Source organism: Oncorhynchus mykiss, chromosome 25 (assembly GCF_057628025.1).
Source record: "Oncorhynchus mykiss isolate SJ-2025 chromosome 25, ASM5762802v1, whole genome shotgun sequence".
In the NCBI taxonomy this organism is placed as follows: domain Eukaryota; kingdom Metazoa; phylum Chordata; class Actinopteri; order Salmoniformes; family Salmonidae; genus Oncorhynchus; species Oncorhynchus mykiss.
In genome coordinates, this window is record NC_143046.1 from 56,420,733 (window position 1) to 56,436,087 (window position 15,355).

At 41.8% G+C, this 15,355-nt stretch overlaps 1 protein-coding gene across 1 annotated transcript in view; it reads right to left on the bottom strand.

Moving 5' to 3' along the window:
- LOC110505327 (prepronociceptin-like) overlaps positions 1 to 871 on the bottom strand; it is a 28,498-nt gene extending 27,627 nt beyond the window's left edge. The window contains exon 1 of the mRNA XM_021584501.3: positions 725 to 871. The gene's annotated coding sequence lies outside the window, so the exon portion shown is untranslated. The remainder of the gene's footprint in view (positions 1 to 724) is intronic.
- Between the last annotated feature and the right edge of the window lie 14,484 nt (positions 872 to 15,355).

The window sequence follows — 15,355 nt, forward strand, 5'->3', positions numbered from 1 at the left end:
GATAGCAGAGAAAGAAAAGGGGGGAAGAAAGAGTGCACCCAAAGAGGAGAGCACAGAAAGAGAAAGAGCGCAGACAAAGGGAATAAACGAGAAAGAGTGCTTGGCTTAAGCGGTGAGTGTTTACTAGCAATTACTCTTGATACACATCGCAAAACTCCCCGAGGTATGTACCGTACAACCCAATTAAATCGCTAAGAAGATAACACTAACAAGTTGCTGTAATATATTGCCATGTTACTTCACATTCTCAGTGAATGAAATGACAGTATGAGCAACATTATTTTATGCTTTTCTCCTTATGTGTTTGTGTCACATCAGATACATCTATCAGACAAATTCAACCAACTTATTGTTGTGGTCTTTCCATTTCCCTCTTTTCAGTTCTTCTCATTTGTTTTCAGGTGTAATGTACATGCCTCGCATTTAAATGACAGTGTGGAAAAGTCCACACAACTTCAACGAAAACCCAGAGAGAAATGATACGCTGCTCAAAACTAATGAACCCTTATAACCCAATTCCCAACACATGCCATACTATAAATAAACTAGCCGCCATAAGATATGCCAAACGGCATTGAGCCGTTGGCAACTTCTCGGGTTTAAAGCTGAACCCAAACTCCTTCAGTGGCAGTCAGGGAAGGGTCCCATCTCAAACCAAGCCAGGTGAGTTCTCCTCCACCCCCACACCTTAAGCCAAAGTCCGAAGGTGTAAGGTCAGACTTACCTGTGTATGAGGCGTTTGGGCGTAGGTCTTTTGGGTGATTTAGGTCTACAGTAGATCTAGTAAGTGTCCTGTCTTCTATCTCAGTGTATTTCATCTATACATACAGGCTGTTGCTCAGACCTCTTATAGAGGGACACACCCCTCCCTTTGGTGCAGCCCCCTGCATCCCGCTTTTACTTTCATCACAGAGAGGAGGGGGGCTGGAGAGAGGGGGGAGAGGGTGGAAAGAGAGAGGGGGGAATGGTTGGAGAGTTAGAGAGAGAGGGAGGGTTTGGAGACATGGGGAGAGGGAGAGGGTGGATGAGGAAAGAGAGGGGGCAATTGAAAGCGGGTGAAAGATACAGAAGGAAAGAGAAGAGAGGGGGCTTATTATTTATGATGGACAGACGCATCAGTGTATCAATGCGGCTATCTAACCTGCGGTCTCCTACGTCATCTGACCAACACACTTCCTGGGAACAAACTGTGATGGGCTAAAAATACAGACAAACTATGTACTCAGCACCAATATCACCCCAAGACCATCTCTTCCTCCATCGCTCTCTCTCTCTCTCTCTCTCTCTGCATCTCTCTCTCATCACCATCCCTCTCTCTCCATTATTCAGGCCTCCTAAAAGATACCCACAAGATAAGGAACACAGGTCTACTGTAATTTCACTGTCTTAGTACAGGATAAAAACATCATAAGATAGATATTTTAAAGTGTTTTCATTGAGTCGTTTCCAGATGACAAAGTCATAATCGTTTTAATGTGACGTGCCCAAAATGTAAACGGTGTACAGTTTTATGTTAATTTGATGTGTTTTAGATTTTTAAGAAATGGTTTTATTATTTCTGAGCCATAACATGCATTACTTTTATTTAATTATTGCAGTCCTCCTGGTTTAGCATTAATGTGCACTGAAATGTATTGGTACCACTAGGTGGAGCCAGCAGATCTGTTGGTTGGTGGCCTTGACACTGGTGATTGTGATCTTACTTCCTCATTCTATTGAGAAAACGTATTGTCTGTATTTTGTATAACTATACAAAATATACTTCGAAAATAGTAAGATAACATGTTTTGCTATCTGTTTAAAATCAAATTTTATTGGTCACATACACATATTTAGCAGATGTTATTGCGGGTGTAGCGAAATGCTTGTGCTTAGGAGCTAGAAGCAGAGCTGCCATGTCTGTCGGCATCATCTTGGTACATTTTGGAGTAGTTTTTGTTGAAGCTATAAAATGCTAAGTCTCCCCATTGTAAGTAATACGTCATGCTAGGTTGAAAGGATTTAACATGGAGGTTAACCATTTAAAGTTGTAAAAGTACATTTTTTTAAGCTCCGGTTCTCTTTTTTTTAATTAAATGAAGACTCAGGAAACATATTATCTGGGACCTGTAACATATTTTGGGGGGCTCGTCCGGGATTGGCGACACCTGCTGGTTGGGACCTGATCCAGCGATCTATGACATCTGGCACTAAGCAGAAGCTGAGGCTGTGTTCCAGAACATCAGAGTGAGAGTTGAGGCTGTAATCAGACATCTGGGACTGTGTGAGGGATAAAAGAAGAGGTTGCCATGTCAGACAACAGGAGGAAGAGCCCTAGTGTGGGACATCAGGAAGTGCCTGCGCGTTCTATCGGGCTAAAGAACTCTTGAAGGGCGCCAACACCGTGGGTCAGATACTAGACAAAGAGCCATCAGAGCTTGAAGTGGGTAATGAGGAGGGTTTTGATTTTGTATATAGTAAGCCTTTGCTTGAGTCCAAGGATATGGGGATGGTTGAATTGTTAGGTTTGAAAGATTCCATTGATGCTCTTATCTAGGCCCGTAGTGTAACTGTTGCACCACCTGCGAGCACAGAGGTTAATGTCGAGTCACACAACACAGTCTCTCTATCCACTGATGCAGCTAATGTAACCACAGCTAATGTAGCCCATGACATACCACACACAGAGAACCAGAGGTTACTTTCAGTCTATGAGGAGCTAGGTAAGAAACTTCCCTAATGTAAACTTACTCCTACACTACAGCTTATTGAGACCCGACACGCAGAACCACACAGTAATCTACCACACAGTAGTAGTCAATCCGAATCTGTATCACACCAGACACATGACAAAGTGGTCTTCCGAAGAGGTCTCTCCTACCTCCACTGGAGGGAATTCAAAATACAGGGGGGTCAAATAGGTGACAATGCGTCCAACATAAGCTACAACGATATTCTCCAACAAGAAGGTGCCTAGGAGGACTTCAGTGATCCATAGATAGTCAGAAGGATAATAAAGCCAGGGAACTTAAAGGACATGCTCATAACTAAGGATGACATCACAGTGGCTGAGCTGAAAGGGTTTCTCCAGTCTCGTATGGGTGAAAGTAATAGCACATAACTATTCCAGGAGCTGATATGCACCAAACAAAACAAGCATGAGACGCCACAACCGTTCCTCTGCCGAGTTATAGGGTTAAAACAAAGAACCCTGTTCACGTCAAAACAAGCCAATGCTGACATAAAGGACAGCTCAGATACAGTCCAAGGTGTATTCCTACCAAGGACTAGGGAAAAGACATGGTGATGTTGCAGGGAGCTGAAACCTCTCCTCTCGGACAACCAACTAAGTGATCAAGCTATACTGAGCTATACTGAGTCCGCTGCTTGGATTCAATGTGATTAAAGAACTGGTTAAAGGGCAACAAGATCCGAGTCATGCCAACCCTTGTCAATCTGATCAGTGGGGCTATGGTTATTCAAGATGACAAAGGTAAGACCACAATAATAGTCCACAATAATGTCCTCTGTCTTGATCACGTTGAGGGAGAGGTTGTTGCCCTACACCACACGGTCAGGTCTCTGACCTCCTCCCTATAGGCTGTCTCATCTTTGTTGGTGATCAGGCCTACCACTGTTGTGTCATCAGCAAACTTAATGATGGTGTTGGAGTCATGCCTGGCCGTGCAGTCATGAGTGTTCAGGGAGTATAGGAGGGGACTGAGCACACAAACCCTTGAGGGGGCCCAGTGGTGAGGATCAGCGTGGTGGATGTGTTGTTACCTACCCTTACCACCTGGGGCGGCCCGTCAGGAAGTCCAGGATCCAGTTGCGGAGGGAGGTGTTTAGTCCCAGGGTCCTTAGCTTAGTGATGAGCTTTGAGGGCACTATGGTGTTGAACGCTGAGCTGTAGTCAATGAATAGCATTCTCACATAGGTGTTCCTTTTGTCCAGGTGGGAAAGGGCAGTGTGGAGTGCCATAGAGATTGCATCATCTGTGGATCTGTTGGGACGGTATGCAAATTGGAGTGGGTCCAGGGTTTCTGGGATCATGGTGTTGATGTGAGCCATTACCAGCCTTTCAAAGAATTTCATGGCTACAGACGTGAGTGCTACTGGCTGGTAGTCATTTAGGCAGGTTACCTTAGTGTTCTTGGGCACAGGGACTATGGTGGTCTGCTTGAAACATGTTGGTATTACAGACTCAGACAGGGAGAGGTTAAAAATATCAGTGAAGACACTTGCCAGTCTGTCAGCGCATGCTTGGAGTACACGTCCTGGTAATCCATCTGGCCCAGCGGCCTTGTGAATGTGGACCTGTTTAAATGTCGTACTCACATCGGCGCAGAGAGCGTGATCACACAGTCGTCCACAACAGCTGATGCTTTCATGCATGTCTCACTGTTACTTTCCTCGAAGCGAGCATAGAAGTTAATTAGTTCATCTGGTAGGCTTGTGTCACTGGGCAGCTCTAGGCTGTGCTTCCCTTTGTAGTCTGTGATAGTTTGCAAGCCCTGCCACATCCGACGGGCGTCTTAGTCGGTATGGTATGATTCGATCTTAGTCCTGTATTAATGCTTTGCCTGTTTGATGGTTCGTCGGAGGGCATAGCAGGATTTCTTATAAACTTCCGGGTTAGAGTCCCGCTCCTTGAAAGCGGCAGCTCTACCCTTTAGCGCAGTGCGAATGTTGCTTGTAATCCATGGCTTCTGGTTGGGGTATGTATGTACAGTCACTGTGGGGATGACGTTTTTGATGCACTTATTGATAAAACCAATGACTGATGTGGTGTACTCCTCAATGCCATCAGAAGAATCACGGAATATATTCCAGTCTGTGATAGCAAAACAGTCCTGTAGTTTAGCATCTGCTTCATCTGACCACTTTAGTGAGTCACTGGTGCTTCCTGCTTTACTTTTTGCTTGTAGGCAGGAATCAGGAGGATGTAGTTATGGTCAGATTTGCCAAATGGAGGGTGAGGGAAAGCTTTGTACGCGTCTCTGTGTGTAGAGTAAAGGAGGTCTAGAATTGTTTTCCCTCTGGCTGCACATTTAACATGCTGATAGAAATTAGGTAAAACTGATTTAAGTTTCCCTGCATTAATGTCCCCGGCCACTAGGAGCGCCGCCTCTGGATGATCGTTTTCCTCTTTGCTTATGGCGGAATACAGCACATTGAGTGCGGTTTTAGTGCCAGCCTCGATCTGTAGTGGTATGTAGACAACTACGAAAAATACAGATGAAAACTCTCTCGGTAGATAGTGTGGTCTACAGCTTATAATGAGATACTCTACCTCAGGCGAGCAAAAAATTGAGACTTCCTTAGATATCGTGCAATAGCTATTGTTTACAAATATGCACAGGCCCCCCTGTATGTTCTTAATGTCGTCGTTCAGCCACAACTCGGTGAAACATAAGATGTTACAGTTTTACTTTGAAACACTTACCTTGAGTCAGAGAAATCCAGTTCATGAGAGATTCAGTCAAGTACATATACCTATAAGAGAAGAACAGAGACAATTAAGACAACACGAAGACTAATACCTACCTTATCCAGTCTAGCCAGAGACATAGGGTGAATGGGAAGCAAGACCCTTGACCCCCTCCTGTAGATGACACTCACACTGATATTGATAGCAGACGATCTAACAGAGAGAAAAGGCCCAGACAAATGTTCACTTACTAGACATTAGGCCAGCCTTCACTACAGCCACACTCTACAGTCAACACAGTTGGAGCCTACAGTACACATTATGCAGAAGCATGGTGGACACCTTACCACATCCCACCAACATACCAAGTCACACCCTACACACCACACATATCTTACACACCACACACATACTCACCTTTCACATATCCTACTTATGTGTACTGAGTTAAGAAGGTTTTCCACCACTTATTTTCCACCATAATTTGCAAATACATTCATTAAAAATCCTACAATGTGATTTTCTGGATTTTTTCCCTCATTTTGTCTGTCATAGTTGAAGTGTACCTATGATGAAAATTACAGGGCTCTCATATTTTTAAGTGGGAGAACTTGCACAATTGGTGGCTGACTAAATACTTTTTTGCCCCACTGTACATTCCTGTTAGTGAGCATTTCTCATTTGACAAGATAATCCATCGACCTGATAGTTCTGAGGAGTATTTCTGTCTGTAATAAAGCCCTATTGTCTGGCTTTTGTTTTTCAATTAATTTATTTCAATTGACTGATTTCCTTCAATGAACCATAACTCAGTAAAATCTTAGAAATTGTTCCATGTTGCGTTTATGTTTTTGTTCAGTATATTATTTGTGAGCCATGACTTTTATTACTTTTATTAAATTATTGGAGTCCTCTAGGTTAATATGCACTGAAATGTATTGGTAACACTAGGTGGAGGCAGCAGAACTGTTGGTTGGTGGCCTTGACACTGGTGATCGTGACCTCATTCCTCATTCCTCATTCTATTGAGAACTTTTTTCTGAAACCAGACAAATTTCTCATCTCATATTTTCTCTTGTTTTACAAGTTTGTAATGTACAACTATACAAAATATACCTCAAAATAGTAAGATAACATGTTTCATGGGTTGTGTGATGTTTAAGACAGTTGTTTTTGTCGAAGCTAGAAAATGCTAAGTGACTCCATTATAAGTAATGACGTCATGCTAGGTGGAAACAATTTAACATGGAGGCGAACCTAACAAAATGGCATCACAGACTTTTAAGTTGTAAAAGTACATTTATAAGCTCTTGATGACTTTATTTTATTAAATGAAGGCTCAGGAAACATTTAATCTGTTTTCCTGGTCTCAACCCTGGGACCAGTAACATTAATTAATAGTATATTTATTTATATAGCGCTTTTCATTACAAGTAGAATTTCAAAGTCCCTCTGAAAACAAAATAAACAAAGAACTATTTAACAAAACAATTGTAGGGATCTAGCAGTTCTTGAGCGATGGTCTTCCACAGCTTTATATGATAGGCAGCTTGAAAAGGTTGTATCTTAAGAGGAGGCAGCATAGATGATACAGCCAGGCAGGGAGGTAGAGATATCTGACAGTTAGGACACAGAGCTCAGGGCACCTCGTCGTCTTCGATAGTCACAACTCTTCCTCCTCCGTAAGTATGCTGGATCGTCCACTATTGAAATGAAGCACCCACCTGGGTGATGCTTCGGCGACTGTAAAAGCACCACTAAGACCAACACACTCAGCAGTGGTCCAACAAATCACCTCACGCTTCAGTCCACTTCCCTCTAGAAACTGGGGCAGGGGGGCCAAAAAGCCGATGCTGTTGATCTGGTGTTGCTGCCTCATTCAAATCATATTAGCAAGCAAGGTAGCTAGCTAGCCAAATACAAACTGAATTGTCATAATCAGTCCTGCAATTCTGTGGGCCACCACAGGATATTTCAGTTCATCTAGTTATCAAGTTATGAAAAACAAAAAAAGTTGATAAAAAATGTTATAAAAACACTAAAAAATAAAATATTTACAGAGCTCTCTGCCTAGGCTACCTCATGGCGCCATGGCAATCTCTTTTAATCTCCTTTTGTTATCTCTAAACCATGGTCTGAATCAATGTTCCAATCCATTAATCTCTCAGCCTTATCTGGACAGCTAATGACGTGGCCTTGGTTCATCTAGCCAGAGAAGAAAAATCCAACCACAATGATTCACAACCTTTAAGTAGGTTAGAGTCAATCAAATCATCCCATTGGGATGTAGTTATTACAGTCCCAACATAGCCATTGATGGAGATTTCTATATGGCTCACAGTCCCAAGGCTTTAATTAAGACCATTCATCACCAATTCAAGTAGTTGTGTTTTCCTGTTTGTGTGTGTTTGTCACTTGCTGCACTGTGCATCGTTAGGAAATATTTTTGTTTAGAACAAACACACACGCACATACACTCCCCCCATTTCCCAGCACTTCCACCACCACCGTCACAAACTCATCATCTTGACCTTTTTTTACTTCACCCACAGACAAGGTAAATACAATTCTTATGTTGCACTCAAGACCTAATGACTGTACTACTCTAGCCACTTAGCTGTCCAATGTCCAGCCAGATTGAGCTGGTGTGTCCATTTGTCCTGTGACGAACTGGTGGCTGGCGCCACCCTGGAGTGCATCAGAATCACAGGTCCTCTCCTGTACAACAAAAAGCAGCTCATTTAGATGGTCTTAGTTCCTGTGGACTCCACTGATGCTCGGTCCAAATCATTGTCTTACGTCAGGAGGCATCACTCCTACCAGACACTAGTCCTTCGAGCAAATTAAATACTGCACAATTGAAACACTTGCCCCGCAATCCCTCCTTCTCCCAAAGCACATGTAAATATTTAACTATAAATTGTGGCTTCCTGTATTATATACTGAACAGAAATATAAATGACGCATGTAAAGTGTTGGTCCAAAATGTTATGAGCTGAAATAAAAGATCCCAGAAATGTTTGATATGCACAAAAAGCTTATTTCTCTTACAATTTGCGAAAAAAAAAATGTGTTTACATTCCTGTCAGTGAGCATTTGTCCATTGCCAAGATAATCCATCCATCTGACAGGTGTGGCATATCAAGAAGCTGATTTAACAGAATGTCTACCAGAGCTGTTGCCATGAAATTCAATGTTCATTTCTATACCTGAAGCCGACTCCAATTGTCCCAGTTCTTCCATTGGCCTACATACTCAGACATGTCACCCATTGAGCATGTTTGGGATGCTCTGGATCAACGCATACTACAGCGTGTTCAAGTTCCTGCCAATATTCAGCAACTTCACACAGCCATTGGAGAGTAGTGGGACAACATTCCACAGGCCACAATCAACAGCCTGATCAACTCAATGCGAAGGAGATTTCACGCTGCATGAGGTAAATAGTGGTCACACCAGATACTGACTGGTTTCCTGATCCATGCCCCTACCTTTAAAAAAAATGTATCTGTGACCAATAGATGCATATCTGTATTCCCAGTCGTGTGGCATCCATAAATTAGGGACTAATGAATGTATTTCAATGAACTGATTTCCTTATCTGAACTGTAACTCAGTAAAATCGTTGAAATAGTTGTATGTTGTGTTTATATTTTGTTCTGTATAGTTATGCTAAAACATTTATTCTATTCTACTGAGCCATTTACTTTGCTTGTATTCTAATCGTATATTATTTCTTGTTGTTGTTGCATTGTCGAGAAGAAACCTGCAAGTAAGCATTTCGTTGGACGGTGTATACCAGTACACACGACTAATAAAACTTCAAATTTGATCTGGACGTATGACAATGTTGTTCAAATACTATTTTCTATTGATATGATATTCTATTGCTTTTTAAAACCCTGGAAAACATTTCAATGGTGGACCTGGGTGTGTGAGGTCAGTGTAGTGATGTGGGATATTATAGAGGAGGACACTTGGAGTTGGAGTGGTTGGTGTGACAGCCTACTGTACACTTCAATAGTGGACACGTGTGGCGCTGTTACCTCGTCTTTGAATCTGCTGCAACACCCCTCACAGGTCAAAGACCTCCCGTTTCTGCAGTGGGTACACTTCTCTCACAACACGTGTCACTGAAGGAATTGACATCATGGGCTGCCTGCAAATTGACATGACCATAGAAATAGACTATAGAACGAGCCTCCCCATTCAAGTCCATGAGGATTCTATTTCTATTGACATGAAAACAAGTTCTAGTGTAAAAAACATGGAGAATTCTAGAGTCTGAGACTCTATTTAGGCTATTTGTTTTTTTCTAACTTTAAGATCTGTTAGTCTGCACCTTACATTGAGTTCATTACCTTAGGGTCCAATTAAACAGTCCAGGCCAACCAATCACTGCCTATTTCCTGACCCTTCTTCTGACCTCACTAACCACTAAACTTTAGCTCGGTGTTAGGTTACATAAAACTTCACAAGATACAAGCAGAGTATAATTTCCCTTCCGTCTACAAGGCAAACAACCCAATCAGCAAAAAGACTTCACTGAATGAAATTGTATTGGTCACATACACAGGGTTAGCAGATGTTATTGCGAGTGTTGTGAAATGCTTGTGCTTCTAGTTCTGACAGTGCAGCAATGTCTAACAAGCAATCTAACAATTCCTCAACAACAACCTAATACACACAAATCTAAGTAAAGGAATGGAATAAGAATATGTACATATAAATATATGGATGAGCAATGACCAAGGGGCATAAGCAAGATGCAATAGATGGTATAAAATACAGAATATACAGTTGAAGTCGGAAGTTTACATACACGCAGGTTGGAGTCATTAAAACTCGTTTTTCAACCACTCCACAAATTTCTTGTTAACAAACTATAGTTTTGGCAAGTCGGTTAGGACATCTACTTTGTACATGACACAAGTCATTTTAAAACAACAATTGTTTACAGACAGATTATTTCACTTATAATTCACTGCATCACAATTCCAGTGGGTCAGAAGTTTACATGAACTAAGTTGACTGTGCCTTTAAACAGCTTGGAACATTCCAGAAAATGATGCCATGGCTTTAGAAGCTTCTGATAGGCTAATTGACATCATTTGAGTCAATTGGAGGTGTACCTGTGGATGTATTTCAAGGCCTACCTTCAAACTCAGTGCTTCTTTGCTTTACATCATGGGAAAATCAAAAGAAATCAGCCAAGACCTCAGAAAAAAATTGTATACCTCCACAAGTCTGGTTCATCCTTGGGAGCAATTTCAAAACTCCTGAAGGTACCACGTTCATCCATACAAACAATAGTATGCAAGTATAAACACCATGGGACCACGCAGCCATCATACCTCTCAGGAAGGAGACGCGTTCTGTCTCCTAGAGATGAACGTACTTTGGTGCGAAAAGTGCAAATCAATCCCAGAACAACAACAAAGGACCTTGTGGAGATGCTGGAGAAAACAAGTACCCACAGTAAAACGAGTCCTTGCAAGCCAAAGAACATCATTCCAACCGTGAAGAACAGGAGTGGCAGCATCATGTTGTGGGGGTGCTTTGCTGCAGGAGGGACTGGTGCACTTCACAAAACAGATAGCATCATGAGGTAGGAAAAGGATGTGTATATGTTGAAGCAACATCTCAAGACATCAGTCAGGAAGTTAAGGCTTGGTTGCAAATGGGTCTTCCAAGTGGACAATGACCCCAAGCATACTTCCAAAGTTGTGGCAAAATGACTTAAGGACAACAAAGTCAAGGTATTTGAGTGGCCATCACAAGGCACTGACCTCATTCCTATAGAAAATTTGTGGGCAGAACTGAAAAGCGTGTGCGAGCAAGGAGTCCTACAAACTTGACTCAGTTACACCAGCTTTGTCAGGAGGAATGGGCCAAAATTCACCCAACTTATTGTGGGAAGCTTGTGGAAGGCTACCTGAAACGTTTTCTTTCTCACTAACAGGGAAGCAAACAGATTTGTGCACAAAATTTGAGAGTAATAAGCTTTTTGTGCTTATGGAACATTTCGGAGATCTTTTATGACAGCTCCTGAAACATGAAACCAACACTTACATGTTGCGTTTATATTTTAGTTCCGTGTACATATTTTTGGGATTGAAAATATGTATTTTTCAACATCTCGTGCTCACTGGGAAGGTACATGCAAGGTACACTGGTTCACAGGAGAGAATTAATAGCAAAGAGAAGTCAGTGTGTCATAAAAATGTGCTTTCTTATCACCAAGAAAAGGATCCAAACATACTATATGTGAGAGCACTGTAAAAGTACATGGCTAAATGGAACCTAATCTGAAAAGTCCATTTTCATTCATTTCAGAACTAAACGCCAGTGTATTTCTGGACTGTGTGTGAATCTCCTGTGTTGCTGATGATGCATCATGTTTAGCCACATCAAGCAAACAGAGCCTCTCTAAAATGGCTTCTAAATATGGGTGTGAAGGTATTGCCTCTGTTTACCCACAATTACATCCCTTTGCCCACAAATTCCTTTGTTACAGTCTTCAATTTACCCACAACGACTACAACGTTATGTGCTATAGGCTTACGGCACTAGGCTATACCAAGGTTCCCCAACTGGCAGCCCGAATTTGGCCTGCAGGTGTTTTTATTTGGCCCCCCAAGTTTACTAAGCAAACAATATACAGTACCAGTCAAAAGTTTGGACACAGCTACTCATTCAAGGGTTTTCCTTTATTTTTACTATTTTCTACACTGTAGAATAATAGTGAAGACATCAAAACTATGAAATAACACATATGGAATCATGTAGTAACCCTAAAAGTGTTAAACAAATCAAAATATATGTTATATTTGAGATTATTCAAAGTAGTCACCCTTTGCCTTGATGACAGCTTTGCACACTCTTGGCATTCTCTCAACCTGCTTCACCTGGAATGCTTTTCCAGCAGTCTTGAAGGAGTTCCCACATATGCTGAGCACTTGTTTACCGCTTTTTCTTCACTCTGCGGTCCAACTCATCCCAAACCATCTCAATTGGGTTGAGGTCAGGTGATTGTGGAGTTCAGGTCATCTGATGCAGCACTCCATAACTCTTCTTGGTCAAATAGGCCTTACACAGCCTGGTGGTGTGTTGGGTCATTGTCCTGTTGAAAAACAAAACGCAAACCAGATGGGATGGCGTATTGCTGCAGAATGCTGTGGTAACCATGCAGGTTAAGTGTGCCTTGAATTCTAAATAAATGACTGACAGTGTCACCAGCAAAGCACCCCCACACTATTACACCTCCTCCTCCTCCATGCTTCACGGTGGGATCCACACATGCGGAGATCATCCGTTCACCTACTCTGCGTCTCACAAAGACACGGCGGTTGGAACCAAAAATCTCAAATTTGGACTCATCAGACCAAAGGACAGATTTTACATGGGTCTAATGTCCATTGCTCGTGTTTCAAGCAAGTCTCATCTTCATATTGCTGTCCTTTAGTAGTGGTTTCTTTGCTGCAATTTGACCATTAAGGCCTATTTCACGCAGTCTCCTCTGAACAGTTGATGTGTCTGTTACTTGAACTCTGTGAAGCATTTATTTGGGCTGCAATTTCTGAGGCTGGGAACTCTAATGAACTTATCCTCTGCAGCAGAGGTAACTCTGATTCTTCCTTTCTTGTGGCAGTCCTCATGAGAGCCAGTTTCGTTATTGCACTTGATGATTTTTGAAAATACACTTGAAGAAACTTTCAAAGTTCTTGAAATGTTCCTGATTGACTGACCTTCATGTCTTAAAGTAATGATGGACTGTCGTTTCTCTTCACTTATTTGAGCTGTTCTTGCCATAATATGGACTTGGTCTTTTACCAAATAGGGCTATCTTCCTTATACCACCCCTACCTCATCACAAAACAACTGATTGGCTCACACACATGAAGGAAAGAAATACCACAAACTAACTTTTAACAAGATAGGGGTGGTATAAGGAAAAAGGAATACGAATATATAAATATATGGATGAGCAATGTCAGAGCGGCATAGGCTAAGATGCAATTGGAAAGTATAGAATACGGTATATACTGTACATATGAGATTAGTAATGCAAGATATGTAAATATTATTAAAGTGGCATTATTAAAGTGACTAGTGTTCCATTTATTTAAGTGGCCAATGATTTCAAGTATGTCTCTAGGCAGCAGCCTCTCTGTGCTAGTGATGGCTGTTTAACAGTCTGAAGGCCTTGAGATATAACTGTTTTTCACTCTCTCAGTACCAGCTTTAAAGCACCTGTACTGACCTCACCTTCTGGATGATAGCAGAGTGAACAGGCAGTGGCTCGGGTGGTTGTTGTCCTTGGTTATCTTGATGTCCTTAACCTGTGACATTGGGTGCTGTAGGTGTCAGAGGGCAGGTAGTTTGCCCCCGGTGATGCAGACCGCACCACCCTCTGGAGAGCCCTGTGGTTGTCTGAGTGAGAATGAATAACAAAGCAATGATAGCTGGCTAACCACCAATCTAGATATTGTTAGTTGACATGGCTAATTGAGTGACAGTTGGTGTCTGATAAAAAACTGATGGTGCACAAGCAAATTTGAAATTGCACCTGGTGCATTCTACTATACAGTGGGGCAAAAAAGTATTTAGTCAGCCACCAATTGTGCAAATTCTCCCACTTAAAAAGATGAGAGAGGCCTGTAATTTTCATCATAGATACACTTCAACTATGACAGACAAAATTAGAAAATAAATCCAGAAAATCACATTGTAGGATTTTTTATGAATTTATTTGCAAATTATGGTGGAAAATAAGTATTTGGTCACCTACAAACAAAGCCTACCATCAGCAAGGGCATTGAAGATGAAACTTGGCTGGGTCTTTCAGCATGACAATGATCCCAAACACACCGCCCGGGCAACGAAGGAGTGGCTTCGTAAGAAGCATTTCAAGGTCCTGGAGTGGCCCAGCCAGTCTCCAGATCTCAACCTGATAGAAAATCTTTGGAGGGAGTTGAAAGTCCGTGTTGCCCAGCAACAGCCCCAAAACATCACTGCTCTAGAGGAGATCTGCATGGAGGAATGGGCCAAAATACCAGCAACAGTGTGTGAAAACCTTGTGAAGACTTACAGAAAACATTTGACCTCTGTCATTGCCAACAAAGGGTATATAACAAAGTATTGAGATAAACTTTTGTTATTGACCAAATACTTATTTTCCACCATAATTTGCAAATAAATTCATTAAAAATCCTACAATGTGATTTTCTGGATTTATTTTCCTAATTTTGTCTGTCATAGTTGAAGTGTACCTATGATGAAAATTTCAGGCCTCTCTCTCATCTTTTTAAGTGGGAGAACTTGCACAATTGGAGGCTGACTAAATACTTTTTTGCCCCACTGTACTTATTCTCATTATTAAGTTGATACACCGACTGAGTTATTTTTTTGTTGTTTGTTCTGAGCCCCCTAAGCCACCGCTTATGCCGGCCCTGAGAGGAGGCCCAACATACACAGGCGTGGGCAAACACATAATTGCTTGCATACCCACGCTACGCACACACTCACAGGGTCGAGTATACACACATTTGCGTGTGTGTACACACACACACACCATGATAGGCAGATAGATGTATGAGGGCACTGGCCCTTTATGAGGACAGACACTTAGACAAGACAAATGTTTGAAGGGGGATGAATCAAAACAAGACATGTATAATTGAGTTATATTGCTGATATGGTGGATGACGAGAATGAGTCATAAGGCCATTGATTTGCAATTAGAGGACAAACAGAACCCATGAAACACACCAAAATTAGAACAAGGCACACTAATCAGGATACAGAAGAGGCTTTACCACTGTATGCACCAATCACGGTACAGAATTTCAGTTTCAACAAAATAAGCTTTGAGAGATTTCCCCATTACACTTTCAGTGTAATAAATATTTCTAGGGCAGTACAGTATCAATGTTCTTTTGAAAT